Here is a 22,707-nt window from a genome sequence, read left to right on the forward strand (position 1 = left end):
TTCTGATTGACAAGGAAAAACACAAGTGGGATGATCACTGGTGGCCCTCCATCTTAGGTCCTTCCCCCATCCCTAAGATGGAAGTAAAAAACCTGGGTGTGACTATGGACAATTCCCTCACCCTAGAGTCGCACGCAAAAAGAGTGGCTGGCGTGTGCTATGGTCGCCTTCGGTCGCTTAAACCCATTTTGGGCTTTTTTGACCCCTCTGTACGTCAAACAATAGTCCAAGCCCTTGTTTTATCACATATAGACTACTGTAACGTACTAATGTTGGGTTCCAATCGGACAGCTATCAACAGACTTCAAAGGGCCCAAAATGCAGCTGCTCGCATTTTGTTTGCTCTGCCCAAACATTGTCATGTGTCTCACATTTTGCGGCGTCTACACTGGCTTCCGGTGCAAAAACGCATTCAATTTAAAGCCCTCTGTCTATCTCATAAAATCCTTCACTGCTCTGGCCCCCCAATCTTGCAGGGTCTGTGTTCCTTCTATGTTCCCACACGTGCTCTCCGTTCAGCGGATCTCCATCTCGCCTGTACCATCAAAATTAGAAGGAGTAGAGCTGGTGGCCGTTCCTTTAGGTATCTGGCTCCGAAGCTGTGGAATTCGATCCCCATGGAGATGCGTGCTACTAACAACTACCTGTCATTCAGAAAGCAAATTAAAACATGGCTGTTTCCGCTTAGTTAGGGTTTCGAAGTATTGCCACATGCTCTCTCCTGGGGCCTAGTTGTTTTGTTTCAAACTGTCCGCAAGCGCTGGGACGCCCTGTTACTGGGGTAGCCATGCGCTATATAAGCGTTTTTAACATAACATAACATAACATAACCTGTTATACAGCCACACTTATTCTATACTTCCTAAGTCCTGCAGTACATTCAAAGTACTTTTATACCTTTACACCTTATGTGTCTACACTACTGCTCAATATTTACGATTATGCTCTGCATCTATATTGCCACTATTCATTCACCCTTCATCTTTATAAGTAAACCCTGCAAGTCTCGATCAATATCTCACTTCTGCCATAAATGGATGCTTCTGGTATATTTGAACACACTTTATACATTTACACAACTCCTACATGGTTACGCCCTTTCTTTAAAATGAAGGGCCTGCTTTACATCCGCACGTCTTCTACCATATGTTGGCACGCCTGCTGTACTTCTTGGACTACCGTGCCCAGCAGGACTCTCGTCCCCTCGCCTCCCTCTTTATGTCGATGGCAGAAAGTGACGTGAGATCATTTTCGATCGTGCTACACATGTGAAGACACAGAGGAGCCAGTAGAAATTCGGCGAGTGCTCACACCTCGCTTGGTGCTTCTGCCCTGGTGGCGCAAGCCAACCGGCTAATCTTAAATTATCATCCGCCTAACACTGTGGTTTTAATTAGGACAGTGGACAAAGATAAAAACCAGAAAGCAGGTCAGTGTCACGCTCGCGGGATCTCACGCCCGATTCACAAAGGGACTTACATGTAGTAAAGTTATGAGAGCGGATTCTCCAAACTCGTGGTGGAATCTATGCACTCGGGATGGAATCTTTGCACTCGGGATGGAATCTATGCACTCGGGATGGAATCGTTGCACTAGGGATGGAATCTTTGCACTCAGGATGGAATCTATGCACTCGGGATGGAATCTTTGCTCTCGGGATGGAATCTATGCACTCGGGATGAAATCTTTGCACTCTGGATGGAATCTATGCACTCGGGATGGAATCTATGCACTCGGGATGGAATCTTTGCACTTAGGATGGAATCTATGCACTCAGGATAGAATCTATGCACTCGGGATGGAATCTTTGCACTCGGGATAGAATCTATGCACTCGGGATGGAATCTATGCACTCGGGATGGAATCTTTGCACTTGGGATGGAATCTATGCACTCGGGATGGAATCTTTGCACTCGTGCGGAATCTATGCACTCGGGATGGAATCTATGTAATCGGGATGGAATCTTTGCGCTTGGGATGGAATCTTTGCGCTCGGGATGGAATCTATGCACTCGAGATGGAATCTTTGCACTCGGGATGGAATCTATGCACTCGGGATGGAATCTATGCACTCGGGATGGAATCTTTGCACTTGGGATGGAATCTATGCACTCGGGATGGAATCTTTGCGCTTGGGATGGAATCTTTGCGCTCGGGATGGAATCTATGCACTTGAGATGGAATCTTTGCACTGGGGATGGAATCTATGCACTCGGGATGGAATCTTTGCACTCGCGCGGAATCTATGCACTCGAGATGGAATCTTTGCACTCGGGATGGAATCTATGCACTCGGGATGGAATCTATGCACTCGGGATGGAATCTTTGCACTCGGGACGGAATCTATGCACTCGGGATGGAATCTATGCACTCGGGATGGAATCTATGCACTCGGGATAGAATCTATGCACTCGGGATGGAATCTTTGCACTCGGGCAGAATCTCTGCACTGCGTGCTGCAGAGAGTGCATCATGTCGGAGACTCTGCCCCAAGTGTGGAGACTCGTAACTTTACTATACATAAATCCACTTGTGAAACAGGCCCTCAGATTTTTGTAGAGAAGTTGACGGGACACAGACTTTTTGTTGGAGTAAGGACGAAGAACCTTTGTTGAAAATGGAATTCACAACAACACTCATATTAAAAAACTCCAGTTTTATAACACAAGATGCTGTATCTGATGTCCTATCAATCGCAACTTGTTACTTTATTCTCAGGAGTGGTGGGGTGGGGGGCTGGGCTAGAGGGAGGGGGAAAATAATTTAAAAAAAAGAACACACCTTTTTACCACTGACCGCCACCTCTTCTTTCTCCGTCCTCCTCTCTGCATGGCAGGAAGAAAACAGCCTCCCAGAATGCCCTGGCCAATCACAATGCTGCCTTAGCAGCGTTGTGATTGGTCTGGGCGCCATGGTTCAGTGCTCAGACACCGGCTGGCAGGCTGTGCATGTTCTCCACCCAGGCTGTAATGCAGCCTGGGTGGAGAACATGCAGAGTGCGCATGACGCTTTGGCTGGCACTTTAAGTGCTACCACCACTCCTCCCCCTGTGACACGTGCAGAGCCCTACCCAGCCTGCCTGGATTCAGCTGCAAGCTGCATACAAAAAACCAAAATGATAATAACGGACGTTATTATCATCGTTATTATAATTTTTTTATTATTCAGCTTGCAGGTGAAGCAGTGCGGCGACGTTCCTCCGCCTTAGCGGAGGAGCCGCCACTGAATTATTTTACAACTCTCTCGACAGCCAGCAAGTATTAGGCGAAAACCTGCCCCTTCTTCCTGACTCTGTAAATGCAAAAAAACACAATGTCACTTATAAAACACCCTCAATTCATTGCAAGTATTTTCAATTACAGCAATTCCTTAATAGATTACCTTCAATTTTTTTATTTCTAACTAAACTTTCATATTGGGAGTAATGAGCATCCATCTTTTATCCAAATCGAAACAAACTCACAAATCTCCTTACCACACACTTGTGGTTCTGGAGCAGTTGGTAATCAATGACTTTTTCTCGGAGGGCTTAAATACCCTGCTTTCAGCCACTTGCAGTCCTCCCTCAGTTTCTGATCCCCACCATGGAATCCATTCACGCTCGCAGCCTGTTTTGTCCTCTTAGAATCAAATCTCTTTTTTATTGAGAAGGAAAGCAGAGAAACAATTATACAGCATGCTGCCGACAACCCAACCGGGCCGTCCGCGAAGTCTATCTCAATGCAATGTACAGGTTATAGTGTAGTGCGTTGTCCAAGTGTCTTTGCTCAGCAAATTATGTGTAGGGCGGTCCTGTACAGAAATATCTACCATTAAGACGCCTGCCCCAACAACACAATCGAGGACTACTCTGGAAATAGGAGTTACACAGCATGCCGCATACAACCCGCAGCCGCATCACAGGGTAGGATGCGTAACATGTCTCACATGGATAGAGTGAAGAAGTCCATTTAGCGGGGCTAACAGACTATTTTAACAAGCATTGTCTATGTCAGTAAGTCTGCCTTACAAATTAAAGTGCCTTTTGTTTAATTGAAGGGCTTAGGCACTCAAGTCATCATGCATGCACTCTGTCACTCGTCTTTGTAACCCATTCATCCAGTCATCCATCAACTGACTCATTCTTGGATATACCTTCTGACACAACCACAATAAAACACACACAAACTCAACAACATATGCAAGATAAATTAAAAGAATATAAGTAGAAAAAAGAACACATGCTGCTGTCTACACAAGGTGTGCATATGCTTGCAATAACAAAACTAAATAAAGCAGCGGGTGTCTGTCTTGCAGAGGTATCGTACATTGTATATTGTTGCTTCAAAGTTCCAGCATGGACGCCACATTTGGAAACAATGTGTTGGCCATCTTGGAATTGTAAAACAGTAATACACTATGGACGACCATTTTGAATATTGGTCACCTGATTTAGAGGAACGTCCATGTGGGATGTGGAGCACTGCAGATGAAATTAACAGCGTGCAGGCAACCCGTTAACACTGCCTATAGAGCTGTAGTATCCTCTTAGAAAAATGAAAATACAAAAAGTGAAGCAAAGAAATGAAAGGAGAACTATAAAAGGAGAAATTTGAAAATTAAAGAACTTGTCAATCAGCCCTGATACATAAGCGTACTCATGTCCAGATGAATGCGCACAAGTGATCAGAAAATGCTGTCATTCCCAGGCCAAGAGAGTGAATGACTGATGTGGACTGAATGATTACTCCATGTGGTACTGTTTCGTGGATGGAAGCAGAGTGCAAATGAAAGTCAAACCAATGGCAGAAGAAGGCTAACACGAAGGCGAAATAGAATGTATGTATTATTTAATGATTTACATATGAATGTATGTATTATTAAATAATTTTTTATATTACACGATCTTGGCAGACAGCTAATACGCCTGTTAGCTTTCTGAAGAGATTCTAGCAAGCATGATTAAAGGGCAGATATCCTAACCCTTGGATTCCTTAGAGATCATACAGAACACCAAGGCCCTTCTCTACAATGGTAATCAATGAGATATCATGTTCCAAAATACTTATCTGTAGGCTAAAACAATCAATAATCCATGCTTTCACAATCAATATGTCACATCTCATATAAGATTTGTCGCAAACTAAAAGATCCAATACACCTACTCGTCTTTAGTGTAATAACAATCCACCCTTAAAATCCTTTTTTTCTCGAAGTTTTATGCAGCGCAAACTTGACCCAGAATCAGGTATCAGAGCGATTTACATGAGCACCTGTTACATGAGGCCACATTCATTTGTGATTTGCCCAGAATCACAGGATGTAAATGTACAATGTCACAGGATGTTGAGCGTCGTTGCCGAAACTCGAACCATGTATCTTTAACACATGTTTTTCACAGTATGTTGGGCCTACTGGCTTTGTCATAACCTTTCATTACAAACAGATCACTGTGAAGGAATCTGACATAACCTTTCCCAGTAAACAGAAAGGTCTGTATCCTTTACCATTGGCTTGACTCTACAACCTACACAGGTCTACCGAGATTTGCATAAACAGACAACCACCAGCTATACAGTTATAAAATTACAATAATGCATACATTTACAATTCGCAAAACAATATACAATCACTCTCAAATGAGGACTAACAGGGATCATCACAGTGAAATTGTACTCTCAGCATTTGCCAGAGTGGACAAACAACATCAAACTCCTTGCCTACGATGGTAATCTGTGAGATTATATGTAACCAAATACCCGTCTACATACTGTAACATAACGTATTAACAATACACTCCAAGAGACCTACTGGCTTCAACAAATGCTTTTCAGAATACATAAACCAGACTTATTACCTTTGTCATAACTTTCCATAATCAGCAGATCTGACCTATGGCATCGGTTATAGTGTTTCTCATTGTACAAATGAGGCTTATAGATTGTCACCATAACCAATTCAGGACTACTGTTTTGAGCTAAAGCTTTTCCACAAGGCAGCCAACAGGCACACAGTCATAAAATAAGAAAGGTATACAAAGTTACAGCTGGTGAGCAAAATAATACCTCATCCAAAACAGCCTAACAAGGATTGTTACAAAGCAAACCTTTCATATCCATTGTTGTCTAAGGGGTACCCAACACCAAAAGCCTTGTCTACTACAGTAATCCATAGATTCCACATAACAAAATATCTATGTGTAGGTTTTAATACAGAGTACCAACAATCCACCGCTAAATCCTAGTGACTCTTTTCACAATTTATATGTCATACCTTATGTCTTTTTTGCATCTTGTCATAATAAACAATCAGGCCTACAGCCATGATCATTGCCCCAAACCATAACCACCTTGGTCTTGTTCTATTGGGTATGCTTTTCCACAAGACAAAACGTTCAATACAAGCACTGCTTCTAGTTAAAACACACAATGTGGCCATATCAAATCCAGTACTCAGGGGCACTTTAGGGTGCAGCCTAAACTTCTCTTTAAGTAGTGGTTTTTAGGTCTCGTGACCTACAATGCGCGCAAGCGCATTGAGGGATCGAGAATTCAAGTGCTCGAAATCCTCGTCAAACCAAGGGCTTCTTGCGCTGCGGTTTTCTTAGAGTTCACGTGAATCACGTGACAAAACAAGCACGCGCATTCACGGCCGCACAGCACATCAAAGGGCTTCGCCCAGCGTGCGCTCTGCAGCTTCTCCTCCCCTAATTGAATCATGGCCGTACTTTCAGTTTCCCGGCCGCCGCTCTGCCGCCGCTCTGCATTATCAGGTACGTGTTGTTTTTACTTGTATCAGGCGCTTGCATGGAGCTTGCATGGAAGTGCATGACGAACTACTTTATAACTAAAGCCCTCTCTGTCTACCCCTCTGTTCCTGCGTGTGTTTTGCTCGAATGTGGTAACTCTGTCTGCATTAGCACATTAAACCGATCCCTGTTTGCTATGCCAATGCTTCGTAACTGTTCGGGAACTGACACCACCTAGTAACTATGCCATACACTGCTTCATAAAATCTTTCAACGTTTTTTCAAACCGACCCCATTCATTTTTTATTTTTTTTTAAGTGCATGACAAACTACTTTATAACTAAAGCCCTCTCTGTCTACGCCTCTGTTCCTGCGTGTGTTTTGCTCGAATGTGGTAACTCTGTCTGCATTAGCACATTAAACCGATCCCTGTTTGCTATGCCAATGCTTCGTAACTGTTCGGGAACTGACACCACCTAGTAACTATGCCATACACTGCTTCATAAAATCTTTCAACGTTTTTTCAAACCGACCCCATTCATTTTTTTTTTTTTTTTAAGTGCATGACGAACTACTTTATAACTAAAGCCCTCTCTGTCTACGCCTCTGTTCCTGCGTGTGTTTTGCTCGAATGTGGTAACTCTCTGCATTAGCACATTAAACCGATCCCTGTTTGCTATGCCAATGCTTCGTAACTGTTCGGGAACTGACACCACCTAGTAACAATGCCATACACTGCTTCATAAAATCTTTCAACGTTTTTTCAAACCGACCCCATTCATTTTTTTTTTTTTAAGTGCATGACGAACTACTTTATAACTAAAGCCCTCTCTGTCTACGCCTCTGTTCCTGCGTGTGTTTTGCTCGAATGTGATAACTCTGTCTGCATTAGCACATTAAACCGATCCCTGTTTGCTATGCCAATGCTTCGTAACTGTTCGGGAACTGACACCACCTAGTAACTATGCCATACACTGCTTCATAAAATCTTTCAACGTTTTTTCAAACCGACCCCATTCATTTTTTTTTTTTTTTTTTTTTGCTGAATTTTTTGTATAGTCACAGAACTTGTTTTATTTGCTGCGGTGTCCGCTTTCACTTTAGCGGCGCGCTTCTTTACTTAACTAATTTGCATGCTTCACGGTCCGCTTTCAGTTAAGTGCCACGCTTTTTTATTGTTTAATTATTTCCATCAGCGTCCGCTTTCACTTTAGCGGCCATGCTTGTTTATATAATTAATTTGCAGACCCCCATGTGTGCCCTTGTGCCTCCCTCTGCTCCTGTGTTAAGAAACACAGCTCTAGACCGGTTTGTCTTCCCAGCCCCCAGTGCCTGCACAACACGTGATTAATTAGCATGCTCTCCTTCCCCCCCGGAGCGCTGTCCTACACCAGTGTGGCCAGATCTAGCTGAACATATATATTGTTATAGATTTAGTACATTTTCAGGACTCCAGGATCAAGAACAGTAGAATTTAGTGGCACATGTATCTGTATGAAGAGTTTATTGGCACTATGAACATTTCAGATAGACATCACGGATCCTTATTTAAACTGCAGACAGGGTAATGCAGTTACATTTATTTTGAGACCAATACAGCGCAGTGAACGGTGGCAGTCCATAAACTCCGAGCATGATTCATGCACTGCTCAAACAATTATATGGCACACCAGAGGCTTCAGATTAGGCTGTATCTTTCTCCAATTTATAAGGCTCCAGCAGCTTTACAAAGAACCACAATCAATAGTACCAAGCACTGGCATTGCCAATAGGTCTCGCAGTAGGAAAGTTGGAGCTATTACAATTGCAAATAACAATGCCTTTTATTTTTGTTTTCATTTTCAAAACATACAGGGCTTTGTCATTTACAAAACCAATAGCTCCAACTTTCCTATTACGAGACCTATTGGCAACGCCAGTGCTTGTTGTTGTTGATTACATAAGGCATGGACAGCTGCACTGTCAAGCCAGAACTAAAACTGCATGTAGATTTGTTTAGCCCTAGGCATAACACACTCTTCTCAAAAACACAACTGCAATCTGCAGTTCAAAGTTAATGATGGAAAGGCAAGTGGAGGGTGTTGGGACTGGAAAGCTCATTGGTAATGACTGCCCTCCTCCCATCTGTGCTGCTAGCAGGGAAAAACAAACACTATATTATATTCTTATCTAAGACACTTGAACAGCATTACAGTGCAATGTGTGTGCCCCCAAAAGGTCAAGCCCCATACCACTGTAAGCTTGATACTTTATTTGTGTTAGTGAAACTTCTCTAGCCAGAGATTATGCTGCTGGATAAACATACACAATAAATACTGTTGTGTGTAAGGGAAACACAATTTTCTGTGAAAGTACATAACTTCTGCTGAATCAAAACATGGACTCCTGTGCACCAACATGAGGGCGGATGCAAAGACCCTCTATATAATAGTCCTGAATTTTATTTTTTAGAAGGCTACATAAGGTCTGACAACAGTTGCACTGTCAAGCCAGACATTAATAAGAGAGGCCAGTATGTCACACTCCCAGGCAACAGTTTAAAGGACTGCCAAGGAGTGTCTCTGCCATCACTGTCAGTGCTCTGGTGATCAGACAGTTGTCATGTTCAGAAAGGAGGGGCGCAGGTGGTGCGGGTCTCAATCCGTTCCCATGCAGGCACCCAGCATACATGCATGATTATCAGGTGTGCTGAAGGCAACAATCAAAAATAGCCAGACACTTGCTGTATAGGTAAGTCAGGGCTGGGATGCTAACTCTTCTGAGGCATCCAAGAACCTTTTTGTCCCAATGCCATACCATTTTCAAAATTCCTGTAGCCAAGCTAGGTTGTGAAATCAGAATCCTCAAGTTGATAGGTGCAGGACTGAAGGTGACACAATGGGGATAGTTACTCTATGTGGGCATATTTCTGGAGGCTATGGAGAGTGGGCAGATGTTAAGTTTGTGCATGCCTGTGACGAGTTTGGGAAACATAATTTACCACGAAGTCTAAACCTTGTACTACCTTTACAACTTGGTCTGTACAACGACCCGTCTTTACCACTGCATTCCTTTCCCACGTAAGTCTTTACAGCTACTTGCCATAGGGGAAGCGCGTTGGACTTGGAAGTCCAGCGCATTCCCTACTGTTGTGCAGACTGGACTTGGAATAGTAATTTATGCCTCTACAAAGTCCAGTGCTTTCCCCTAAGGCAAGGTGTTAAGACTTGCGTGGTATAGGAATGCAGTGGTAAGGACGGGTCTCTGTAAAGACCGCGTTGTAAAGCATGAGTTGTAATGGCTTGCGTGGTTCCATCATATATCTATTGAGCTGGAATGACGCATTGCATTGCGTTGCTGGAGCCACAGAGTAGAAAAAGCCTAATTGTTTAATGCAATGAGACAGTGCTTGATTTTCCTGAGCCGTGACAATTGTGCCTTGTGCCACACCAATAGGACGGTGTTTACAATGTGGTGCTAGGAATCATATCCCTGTAAGAGACTGCTGAGTGTGGCTGGACACCAGGCCTCTTATCTCAATGTGTGCCTGTGGAAGGCAGTGCTCCTGCCAGTCCTTCAAGGGTTGTCCTTCACTTACTGCTAAGGGGCCTCCATGCAGCCCCCAGTTAGTTGTCCTTTCTGCAGTCCTTGTTGGGAAACATCCATTACAACACAGTCATTACAACGCACTACCTTTACAACGCAACTGTTACAACGCATGTCACTACAACACATGCCATTACAACACGCACGATTACAACACATGCCATTTCAACGCATTATAAGGTAAGTAATGGAGATTTTTTAGTTTTAGGGTGGGTATGTGTTTTAGGGGGTATACAACGGTAACCACGCATTTTTTACAACGCGGTACCGTTACCACGCTACTTTTACCACGCAAGTCGATACAACGACTTGCGCTGGGGGGCGCTCCAGGATAGTAAATATATTAATTTACTATCCAACTCCTTTCCCTAGAGTCCACGGGGACTGGAGTTGGAATAGTAAATAAAAAAATTTACTATCCAGCGCCCCTCCACGCAAGTCGTTGTAACGACTTGCGTGGTAAAAGTAGCGTTGTAACGGTACGCGTTGTAAAAGTACGCGTGGTACCGTCATATATCCGTTTTAGGGTACATGGGACTGTCTTTACATCGCATGCCATTACAACGCATGCCATTACAACGCATGTCACTACAACACATGCCATTACAACACGCACGATTACAACACATGCCATTACAACGCATTATAAGGTAAGTAATGGAGATTTTTTAGTTTTAGGGTGGGTATGTGTTTTAGGGTACATGGGAATAGCAATTTTTACCCCTACACTATCCAACACTTTCCCTATTGTTGCACTCACTGGAGTGGTAATAGCCATTTTTACCCCTCCGCTATCAAACACTTACCGTACTGTTGCACTCACTAGAGTGGGAATAGCAATTTTTATCCCTTCACTATCCAACACTTACCATACTGTTGCCGTAAAAGTATTACGCTTTGTAATGGTATGCATTGTAATGGTATGCATTGTAATGCAATGCGTTGTAATGGTAGTTTTAAAAAATAAGTTGCAATGGCATGCGTTGTAAAATAATGCGATGTAATGGTAGTTGTAATTGTTTGTGTTGTAATGTCATATATTTGTCCTTGCTGGATTCCTTTTATGACTCTGTGATATCGCTCGCACATGGGACATCTCAATGAGGCTTACCAATAGGACTGGAATGCCCCCTGCATAGTCAACAGGCATGTACCCCCTCCCCAGAATGCTCAACTGCATGTGAAAATGATATCCTGACTTTTCTTTGGCCAAGCTAACAAGTTCGTCTTGTGTGCGCTGAGGCCTATGCCTGTCCACAGTGTTTCTGAAGTCCAGAGCTTGTTGTGTGAACTGGAGGGTTATAACAAGCATACCTGCTAACTTGACACGCGACTACTATCTGTGTCTTTCCATGTTGACACACCTGTCATAAGTTCCACAACTGTTCTCACAATTTGTTTTAATGTTTCTGAAGCTTCCAGCTTCCCAGGCCAGCAGGAGATGGGGTCTTCTAACTCAGACCATTTAACAAGTTGAAGCTCCACTGAAACCCTTATGAAAGAGAATAATCATGGTAAGCAGGGCCGGACAGGCCTTTTATTCCACCGGGCATTTCCTCCGTGAGCTGTAGACCTTGGACGCTAGTACTCAAAGCCCAGGGAAGTTCCTGGTGCCTCTGTCACTTTCCACAGCTCCCAAAGGTGAACTGCAGCAGGCACAAGGAAGCTTCATGAGAGAGAGGTGTGGAGGGAAAGGTGGAGAGGTGGCAATCAGAGAGAGAGAAGAAAGAAGGACAGGGAGAATGGATGGATGGAAAGAGAGATTGAGACAAAGATAGCACGGTTGGTGTAAACATTTTTGTCCAGTCCAGCCCTGATTGCAAGAGATATCACAGTGTTAACTGAACTATATCAACTGTTTCGATTAAATGAGTTAATCTCACTTAAAATTGATCAGTATTTAATACTATAGACTTATAACCCATCATAGCGGGCTATACCGGCTATTAAAGGCCTGCTCCAGCGTAAAAGGCCAGAGCCGAAGGCGAGGGACTTTCAGAAGGAACCAGGACTTTAATAGCCGGTATAGCCCTGCTACGTAGGGCTATAAGACTATTAGAACATTCTGCCACTAGAGGGCAGAATGTTCTAACAATTAAGACAAAGGCCTCTCGAAGCTCACTCGTGAGGCTTTTGTAAAACATTGGAATGTTGCTCTGCGGGCCTTTACCGCCCGGTAGAAGCATGTAGCACTCCATTGTCTACAATGGAGCTCCCAACATTTCAATGTTCTAATAAAGTTTAGACTAAAAAAATGATGAAAAATGCAAGAACTAAGTTTATCACACTACCGACCCTTCCTAAAGGCCCAGACCAGTGATAACGTCTGTGATGCTCTGCCTGAGTGCTGCCACAACCTGTGTTGAACTAGGTAAATACCACATGTGCAGTTAGTAGTACATTGTGTTAAACAGACCGGCCAACTCAATAACATCAGTCTGAGCAAATGGCACTCATTCCACTCAATCTGCACCTTGAGTGGAAAATCACTGGCACTTGTGAGGGGCTCACACAGGAAGCCAGGTGCAGTTCATAAATGAGTCACAAAGCAAGTGCTCATCAGGGATTTTAATGCTCATATGTTTCTTATTGTTTGTGACTCGCCTGCAATGAAAACATCTTGGCTGAAGCATCTCTTATTCAGAGCCACACAGAGAGGTTGTGAAAGCAGCTGCCAGGGTGTGTGATGGGCACGTGCGGCACTTCATTATTTCTGGGTGTTGGCAGCACAGATTTATTTGAACAATATTGGTGTGTTGTGCTTTGTCTTCTTTTTGCACATGTTTTCCTTGGGTTCTGCCATTAGTCAGAGACTAGGTCTTTCTTGGACTGGCTGCTTGACACAAAAGGAAACAAGCATTGGCGAAGCCAATAGGTTGCGCCTTTGGGGCCTATTGGCTTTGACTGTGGTTTTCAGCGATGCTGTGTACAGCATCCCCAATGCTGTGCAGCATGGCCAAAGAGTACACAGAAAAAAGGCATTATGACACACCCATCAGTGTCATTTTGTAGGAGCGCAACATGCATACGCGTGCCTACAAAGTGCCACAGGATTTTTTTTCTTTTTATTTACTGATCCGCAGTGGCGTCACTAGGGAGTTGCGGGGGGTGCGGACCGCACCGGGTGTCACCCCATCATGGGGTGACACCAATCTGGTTTGTTATGCTGGCTGGCTCGGGCGCTGACTTTGGTGTGGGGGCACCATGTTCAACACTTTAAAAGCACCGGATGCCGCATACTTTGTCCCTGCAATAAAAATGACAACTCCAGTGATTAATGTTCTTCCTGGAGAGAGTCCGGAGCCTTTTCCACTGAAAGTATTGACAGATCGTAGGGCAGAGTTTAACATGCCTGCTGCAAAGTGTGTATCCTATTAACATCACAAAGTGCATATAATAAAAAAAAATAGGTCAATGGGTTACCAGTTTGGTCTGAGATCCCTTTCTTACTTTCAGTTTATAAGTTAAAATCTTAATATAGAGCAGTGAGCTATTAACTGCCATCACAAGCTGCATGCAAACGGCAAGGAAAATATTAAAGCAATATCATTTTTGCCCAGACTTTCGTTGTCCGAATATTGCAAAAGGGTGTCATTTGGGTAAATATCACTACTTTTTATTAATGAAAACCCCTAACAATGGTGTTAAATTTTAAATTCTAATTTGTGCTTTTCCAGTCCAAGGACTCTTAAACTATACTGCCTACCAGTATAGATGACATGTGACTCCTACCCCTTGTAGGTCTCTGTCTTACGTAACATTTCCTATATACTGATTTTCACAGCGATGATTGTCCCTGTGCAATGCATGTGTGATGTAAAAAATGTTGACATCTTAAACTGGCATGAGTGGTGCGTGCTATAAAACTAAATGAATCTAAGAGATAGTGGTTATGGAGACTTGAGGGGACTATCAAATGGTGGTAGTGAAGGAATCTGTGGTAAAGGTGGTCATTGGGGGGGGGGTCGCCAACAGACATTGTCGCACAGGGCACCACCAGTGCTAAAGCCGGCCCTGGTTTGAAATGTGGCAGTGCAGGCACACAATCAGATTCAGATCGCGGCAATCGCATTACTCCCAGACAGGGATGTATGTCATTACAACGCAGGCTTTACACCATGCTATCATTGCAATGCAGCTTTCACAACGCAAGTCGTTACAACGACTTGCGCTGGAGGCGCTGGATTTAGGAATAGTATGATTTACTATTCCAACTCCAGCCCACGTGACAGTAGGGAAGGTGTTGGAATAGTAAATCATGCTATTCCTTAGTATATAGCGCCATCCAGCGCAAGTCGTTGTAACGATTTGCGTTGTGAAAGCTGCGTCGTAATGGTAATGCGGTGTAAAGCCCGCGTTGTAATGGCTGTTTCCCCCCAGACAGTCCCCAAGGCCGGCCCAAGAAGAGACAGACAGTCACACACACAGTGCTATTAAAAAGGAGAGCTTCAGCTTTAAAGAGACGTGTCAAGGAGCGATCTCTACTCATGATTTATTTCAGAGCTGGTGTTTTCTACATTATTTATGTGTGACTGCACGCAATGTTCCAAAAAACAAGCTCTCTTGCTTTGGCTCTTTCTTAGAAGGTTTCCCACTGATCTGTTAAACGTGGTACTGTAATAATTTGACCCCGTGACTCATCAAAGTCCTGGAATGGATGACCTCCTCTTTTTTAAAGTTAAATGGGGCCAAAACGGACATCATGCTCTTAGGTTATAAAGCCCCAATTAACCTGGACCCCTGGTGGCCTCATTGTCTGGGACCCCCTCCGGTGCCTAAGACTCAAATAAAAAACTTGGGGGTCTGGCTGGACTCCTCTTTAGGATTCCAATACCAGGCCAAGAAGGTGGCCTCGACTTGTTACGGATCGCTGAGGGTCCTTAAGAAAGTTTTGGATCTTCTTCCATTTGAAGCCAGACGCGTGCTGGTCCAGTCGTTGATTCTTTCGCGCCTGGACTATGCAAATGCTGTCTATATGGGGGCCCCAGCAGGTCCTATAAAAACTCTGCAATCGGTGCAGAACTGTGCAGCTCGTCTGCTCATGAAAGTCCCTAAACGATGCTCGGCAAAGGCCTCACTTCGGTCGCTTCATTAGCTACCAATTCAGGAGAGGATTATGTTTAAAACCTTGTGCTTGGCGCATATGTCCATCCACAATGTCGGCCCTACCATTCTCGGTCCCCTGTTTCGTCGCCATCAATCGGTGAGACCTCTGAGATCTAACCAGCGAAATCTGCTGGTAGTACCCAGGGTGAAGCTAGCCCAGATGGGCGGCCGCCAGCTTTCCTTCCAAGCAGCCAAGGGATGGAACAAGCTCCCAGATAACATCAGGCATGAAACCAACCATCTGGCTTTCAGGAAGCGTCTAAAAACATTTTTGTTTCAATAATGTCTTTTCACGTCCTCTGGTCTTACAGTGCTGGGATGCTCGAGGGTAGCCATGCGCTCTACAAGAAAGTATTCATTCATTCACTGGTACAAGAAAAAAGGGAAGTGTAAAAACAATGATTTTCCATTTTAATTTCCATTGGAAACTGTTCTCTGATACTGAAAAAAACAACTTGGCAGAAGTTAGGATTTTACTCAGAAGGAATGCTATTACTTATGGTAAATCTGTTTAGCAGGTTTAAGAAATATTAGTTGAAATAAGTCCTTGGTGTGCTTATGAAGGGGTACATTTTTCAGAAAAGGTAGTGATATCTGGACCGTTATGCACTAAAAATAAAAAATTACTTTCTGAGGGAGCATTTTTTCCAGTCAGTCAATGGGGTACTGCAAAACCTGGTATGGTACTGCCGTAATTGACGTTCTGATTGGCCAGCCGTAACTTTTCATGAAAATGCTGTGGTGGTCATGTCAGTACTCTGGGAATTTGCCATCTGTGTCCACTAGCGGACTCGGAGCGGAGGAGGTCCATGCGGTAAGTCGTGAGGGGGTGACATCATGAGTTACCCGCACCGGGTGACACCAACCCTAGTGACGCCACTGCTGATCCGAGTTGGATAGGTAATTTAAAAAAAGTGTAAAAGTAGTTCTTTATTTGAGGAATGGGTTGGGAAAGAAGTAATGAGGTGGGTGAGGCAACATGGAAGCAGAAGCAGCACAGAGGGTGGAGGGTGAAAGCAACATGGAGGGCACAGGTGAAGGAAGCAATACACAGGATGCATGGAGAAAGCAACAGGAGTGAGAGAGAGAAACATGGAGAACATGGAAGGGGAACAGCACCGGACTAGAGAGAGGAACATGAAGCTACTGGGGAAAGTACATTGGCGAGAAAGGAAGACGGAGGAGAAGCACACGAGGGCGAACACAACATGGAGTGATGCAGGAGACAAGCACATGGGTGAGAGAGAGGAACACAAAGTGCAAAAAAGGAGTACATTAGGGAGATAGTGGGAAAACACATGCCTTTTAATGGAAGGGCTTAACCACAAATAAAAATGAAGTGCTGTGGAGGGACACAAGTAATGGTCCATGCTCTAGGGGAGGGACACACACAAAAAAGGAAGTAAATCCCACACAAGCTTTTGAAAAAAATCACGCAAATGAGAGTGACAATGACGCCAGCCAATACTAAGCAACCAGTGGGCTTCAAGTCCACTGCAAGCTAAGTATATGTATTTTCTCCAACAGACAACATGCGCTGTGGGTTAGGCGAGACATAACAAATAAGTCGCAAAACCAATAGGTTTGATGCTCGAACTCTGACAAAAGCAATAAAGGTCCCTGCAGTGGTGCTAAACAATCTTTTAAAGAAAGGATTGCTTAGTGAAAACAATTCATGGAGGGATGATATACATCATTTCTTTTTAGAGGAAATGTAGTCCTTCATGTATTCCCATGAAGGCTGAAGTATATACCCAAACAGCTAACAAACAGAAAGAGAGTGAGACTAATGTACCCCACCTGCCTGATCCAAGAAGTGATAGAAAATATTTTAAGCTAATGGTTGAAGGTTCTGGAGCCACAGAAGCCAATGGCTAAAGGAAGCTGAGCCAAAGCCCCTTTGAGCAAGCACAGAATAAAATATGTTCACAATGAATGGCTCAAGAACCATTACACTTCTAACGTAAGAACTTCTGACCATAAATGTGTATATGTTCCACCTTTATAAAGTGTTGGGTTATGGAACCCTTGCCTCTGCTGAAGAGAATACTCTAATTACTTACTGATAATCTTCATTAATTTGATTCTTCCCCATACTGAAAGTTAGTGAGGTGGATTTATCTCAATGACCTGCACCCCACTGTCATTTCGGAAAATGTGTTCAAGCCCAATTCCTTATAATGGGACCCTCCAACGTAGCAAGACATACCAAAAAGGGTATCTCTCACTTTACCATTAATCTGAAACACTTTGCACCTCAGATGACCAGGCACCTCCGGGAAAGATGTGGTACGTGAATAGTTGGAAAGCCAAAATTAGAATTATGAACATTATTGGTAAATAATGTGAGCATTATCACCATTCTCTCTTCGACATTCAAACCCTTACATAAATTAAGATATGCCTTAGGAGTATATATTTGCCCTTAACCTAACAACCACACCAATTCAAGCCAACTCTAGCCACTTGGCAGCACATCCACTTAATGCAGTAACATAAAGGATTTATAAAGAAAACACACCTCCATGACAGAAAAGAGTACTCTGGAGCTCGAAGGGCTCCCTGCTCCCTCATTCAACAGGTAGTGGGGCACATCCATTGAGCTGCCCTCTAGTTGTCTGAAAGGGGAAACATCCATTACAACACAGTCATTACAACGCACTACCTTTACAACGCGGCTGTTACAAAGCATCAGCCTTTACATCGCATGCCAGTGCAACGCAGCCATTACAATGCATGTCATACAACACATGCCATTACAACGCATGTCACTACAATGCATGCCATTACAACGCATTATAAGGTAAGTAATGGGAATTTTTTAAGTTTTAGGGTGAGTATGGGTTTTGGGGTACATGGGAATAGTCATTTTTACCCCTACACTATCCAACACTTACCCTACTGTTGCACTCACTGGAGTGGGAATAGAATTTTTTACACCTACACTATTCAACACTTACCCTACAGTTGCCCTAAAAGTATTATGCGTTGTAATGGTATGAGTTGTAATGGAATGCATTGTAAGTGTAGTTTCTAAAAATGCATTGTGATGCATTCGTTGTAAAATCATGCGTTGTAATGGATGTTGCGATGTAAAAAATGCATTGTAAAAGCATGCATTGTAAATGTTTGCGTTGTAACGTGTACTATTCGTCTGAAAGAGACCATGTCTCAGCCCAAAATGCTGTTTTCTCCCTACAAGATCATCCTTGAGAAGAATCTCCAAAATCTCATATATAAATTGCAATTTTTAGCAATGGCTCTGTGAGGAAGCAGAAGACATACTGTGACGGGTCTTCCACAAAATGATGAACAAGCTGTCGCAGCACTGGCAGGATGTTGACCCAGACCGATAAATGGCCATTGTTCTAAGTGCATCTAACAGATGCAACCTATCCTGCTCTTCAGAAGCCAAATTTATTCGGATTTAAGTAACATCCCATAGAGTACATAAAATCACAACATCATCCACAACACATAATATCACAATCAAGAGTCGCATAATAAAATCACATAATTCATCATGATGTATGTTAAAAAAAAGTACAAATAACTACATAGATGGATACATCAATAATTTTAAGGCACACAATAATATATACAAGGATTAAAAACACTGCAGTAATGTCAGTAATATGTGCAAAAAGCAGCTACTTGTGCAGAAATAAGCAATGTGCAAACTAGGCAAATGGTGGTGCAAAAACTTTTCACGCCATGTTCAATGACACTCTTGAGCGAACAGCAGCTTTGAGAAAACAACTGACTCTGAAAATCACTTCGTCAGTGCCCAGCCTCAGTAAATCACCAAGGGCTAAGTTAAAGTCCAACTGGGCGGTCTTGCGGAAGTATGGCATTAAAAAATGTTTAGTATATTTTACATAAAAGCCACAAAAGAGCATGAAGTGTAAAAGACTTTGTTTCCCGCCACGGTTACAGGGACAGTTTAAGTTTTCTAAATTTCTATTAAAGCCCATTGGGAAGCATAATAGATTTTTGATGCTCCCATCCCTGAACCGAAACAACAAGCTCCTGTTCCATTTACTCATCTTCCTACACAGGCAGCCTTGGGGTAGGTCATGAGGCCTGTCACTAGATACCAGGATGGTTATGTACCTTATAGTGGCAGGTCTTACGAGCTCTTTCTTTTCCCTCTCATTGTTATAGAGATTATACAGAGCATTTTTTACTAAGTTCTTGTGTGTACGATCTATTATGTGGGGAGATGTAAATAAGTGACCCTGCTCTACACTCGCTAGACTTTTTTCCACCGCCCCAAGCCATGGTATATGACTGGCCCGCTCACATTTTAGACAATCCATGATGATGTCGCGGGTCAGTAACGCAGCTGGATTCGTCCATATTTTTAACCAGAACAAGGCGGGTCTAGATTTTATAAAATCCTCTGTATACTTAAGGCTCAGTTCTCGGTGGCATACATACCCCCCCCCCCCCCAAGATCTTTCTACAGAACCTATTCTCCATCGTCTGTATATTGGTGCAGTTCGTGTAGCCCCACACCTCGGCGCCATAGGTTCCTGTAGGTATGCATTGAGTCTTTTAAATTTGCAACAGTGATATAATAGCCTCAGCGTGTAGAGGTTGACAAAGTGAGGTTACAGAGTTTTTGGCTTTACCCAGTTTGTTTCTCCCCAGAGCAACATGGGGTTGCCATGAGCCGGAGTCGGCAAACAGCAGGCCTAAATATGGGAAAGTGCTTGTGCATTTTAAAACATTATTCCCTATCGAAATTTGATTAATCTTATGTTTTTTTGGGCCACAGCACATTATAAATGATTTGTTAAAATTTGTGCAGAGACCAAGGTCTGCCATGTACGAAACAAAACCGGAAAATTAAAATTCGCAGGGCATTCGGTGTGCGGGCCATAAGGACCGCATCATCTGCGTAGAGAAGGGTGGGAAATGGTTAGCCATTGATTAGCGGAGCATCAGTTGTTAATTTACACACAGAACTGCTTAGTTCGTTTATATACAAGATAAAAAGCAGGGGAGCCAGAACACAACCCTGTCTGACCCCCCTGCCAATAAAAATGTCACTAGAGACTTCACCTAAGGTATTCAAACAAACGCAGGCCCTCAAATCACTATGCAAATGAGCCAAGAAATAAACCAAAGATTCATCTAAACCATAATTCAACAAAACTGACCATAATCGAGAACGATTAACAAAATCAAAAGCAGAACTTAAATCCATAAAGCCTAAATAAAGGGGGGATTTTTTTGCGATAGTATACTTTGCCATTAATAGATTTAAGTTTAGGCATTGCTCCACAGTGCCCACATGGCTTCTAAAGCCTAGCTGGCATGGGTGTAGGATAGAATTGTCTTCTGCCCAAACTCTAATCCTGTTAAAAAGGACCCTGCCTAAAATCTTCAAGGTGTTGTCTATTAAAGATATTGGACGATAACAGGCAGGGTCCGATCTGTTGCCTTTTTTAAAAATAGGCACAATAGTGCTGTTTGACCAGGTTACTGGAGGAGCAGTATGTTATGTTATGTTATGTTATCCGTATTTATAGAGCGCACAGATACCCCAGCAAAGGGGCGTCCTGGCGCTGGAAGAACAGAAAACCGGACAAAAGCAATACCAAGAAAGCAAAACAACAACCTTAGAAATCCAGTGGAAAAAGGAAAGTTTTTATAGCTCTCCTGAAAGCCAAGAGACTATCAATGGCATGAATATACACAGGAAGGGAGTTCCACAGCCTGGCAGCAAGCACACGAAAGGAGCGGCCGCCGGTTCTGGACCTCTTAAAGCGTGGAACTATAGCCAAATGAAGGCTAGAGGACCTCAGAGAACGAGTGGGAACATAAGGAGAAATAAGGTGCTCCAGAATCTGAGGAGACGAGTGTTTAAGGATTTTAAACGAAAGACAAAGGGACTTGAACTTAATTCGCTGAGCCACCGGCAGCCAGTGGAGCTTCTGAATAGTTTTTTTGGCTGAGCAGAATCTGGGTAGGCCAACCAGAGCCCTGGCGGCAGCGTTCTGCACGCGTTGGAGTCTTAAGAGTTCAGCCTGATTAGATCCAAGCAGAAGAGAGCTTGCATAGTCCAATCTTGACAAAATCGTAGCTTGTACAATAAGCTGTCTAGTAGGAGCATCAAAGAATCGAAAGGTAGATCTGAGTTTACGGAGAGTGCCATAACAGGTGGCGGCTACTTTTTTTGTATGGATAGCAAAATTAAGTTGAGGATCAAGCCAGACCCCTAGGTTTTTAACCTCGGTGACAGGAATAGGGGTCGGGCCGAGCTCAGATGGCCACCATTTATCACCCCAGAGATGACTCTGCTTACCGACAATGAGCACCTCGGTTTTTTTGGCGTTCAATTGAAGGTAGTTATCCGTCATCCAGAGGGCCACTGAGAGGAATCCCTCACGGAACTTAGCAAGCTCCAGGTCAGAGGCTCCACTTATTGCAATCGCCAGCTGCGTGTCGTCAGCGTAGGATACCATGGTAAGGTTCCAACGTTTAGCGACAGCAGCCAGCGGCTGCACATAAAGGTTGAATAAATTGGGGCTGAGGGCCGAGCCTTGCGGTACTCCCTGGTCAATGGGATAGGGTCTAGATTCAAATGGTGGGGTGATAACCTTGAAGGTACGACCAGATAGAAAAGATCGAAACCATTCAAGTGCCACATTATCGACACCTGCCTCAACCAACCTCTGTAATAAAACAGCGTGGGAGACCGTGTCGAACGCGGCACTGAGATCAAGAAGCACCAGAGCCGCCGTGTGACCAAAATCTACCAAAGACCGGAGATGTTCGACCATAGAGAGCAGCGCAGTCTCGGTACTGTGACCGGGCCGAAACCCATTCTGCGAAGGATCTAATATATTCGCAGAGTGGAGATGGTTAGATAAGATGGTATTGACATGGGCCTCGGTCAGTTTAGCAGCCCAGGGGAGGAGGGAAATGGGGCGGTAGTTCTCCAGTTTCAGAGGATCCAGAGCCGTTTTTTTTAAGATGGGAATAACCTGAGCCTGTTTCCAGATAGCCGGGACCGTACCTGAAGATAATGATAGATTAAAAAGGTCTCGTAACGGAGGAAGACAAAAAGGAGCGGACTCTCTAAATTGAGTAGGTCGTAGAGGATCGATAGGAGAGCCAGTATTAACTTTCACTACAGATTTGTTAATGGGATAAGTTGTTAAAAATATTACACAGTAATGGCGCCCAGAAGTCAGGTTCCGATTTAATTTGGTCAATGGATAGACCATCGGGCCCAGGGGCTTTATTCCCAGCACTTTCTGAAATGGCATCTTCCACCT

The 22,707-nt window shown here is 43.6% G+C and overlaps 1 pseudogene; it reads right to left on the reverse strand.

Annotated features, from left to right (window-relative positions):
- Positions 1-1,525: 1,525 nt before the first annotated feature.
- On the reverse strand, positions 1,526-22,209 carry LOC144783945 (uncharacterized; annotated as a pseudogene).
- Between the last annotated feature and the right edge of the window lie 498 nt (positions 22,210-22,707).

Source organism: Lissotriton helveticus, chromosome 10 (genome assembly GCF_964261635.1).
Source record: "Lissotriton helveticus chromosome 10, aLisHel1.1, whole genome shotgun sequence".
NCBI lineage: Eukaryota > Metazoa > Chordata > Amphibia > Caudata > Salamandridae > Lissotriton > Lissotriton helveticus.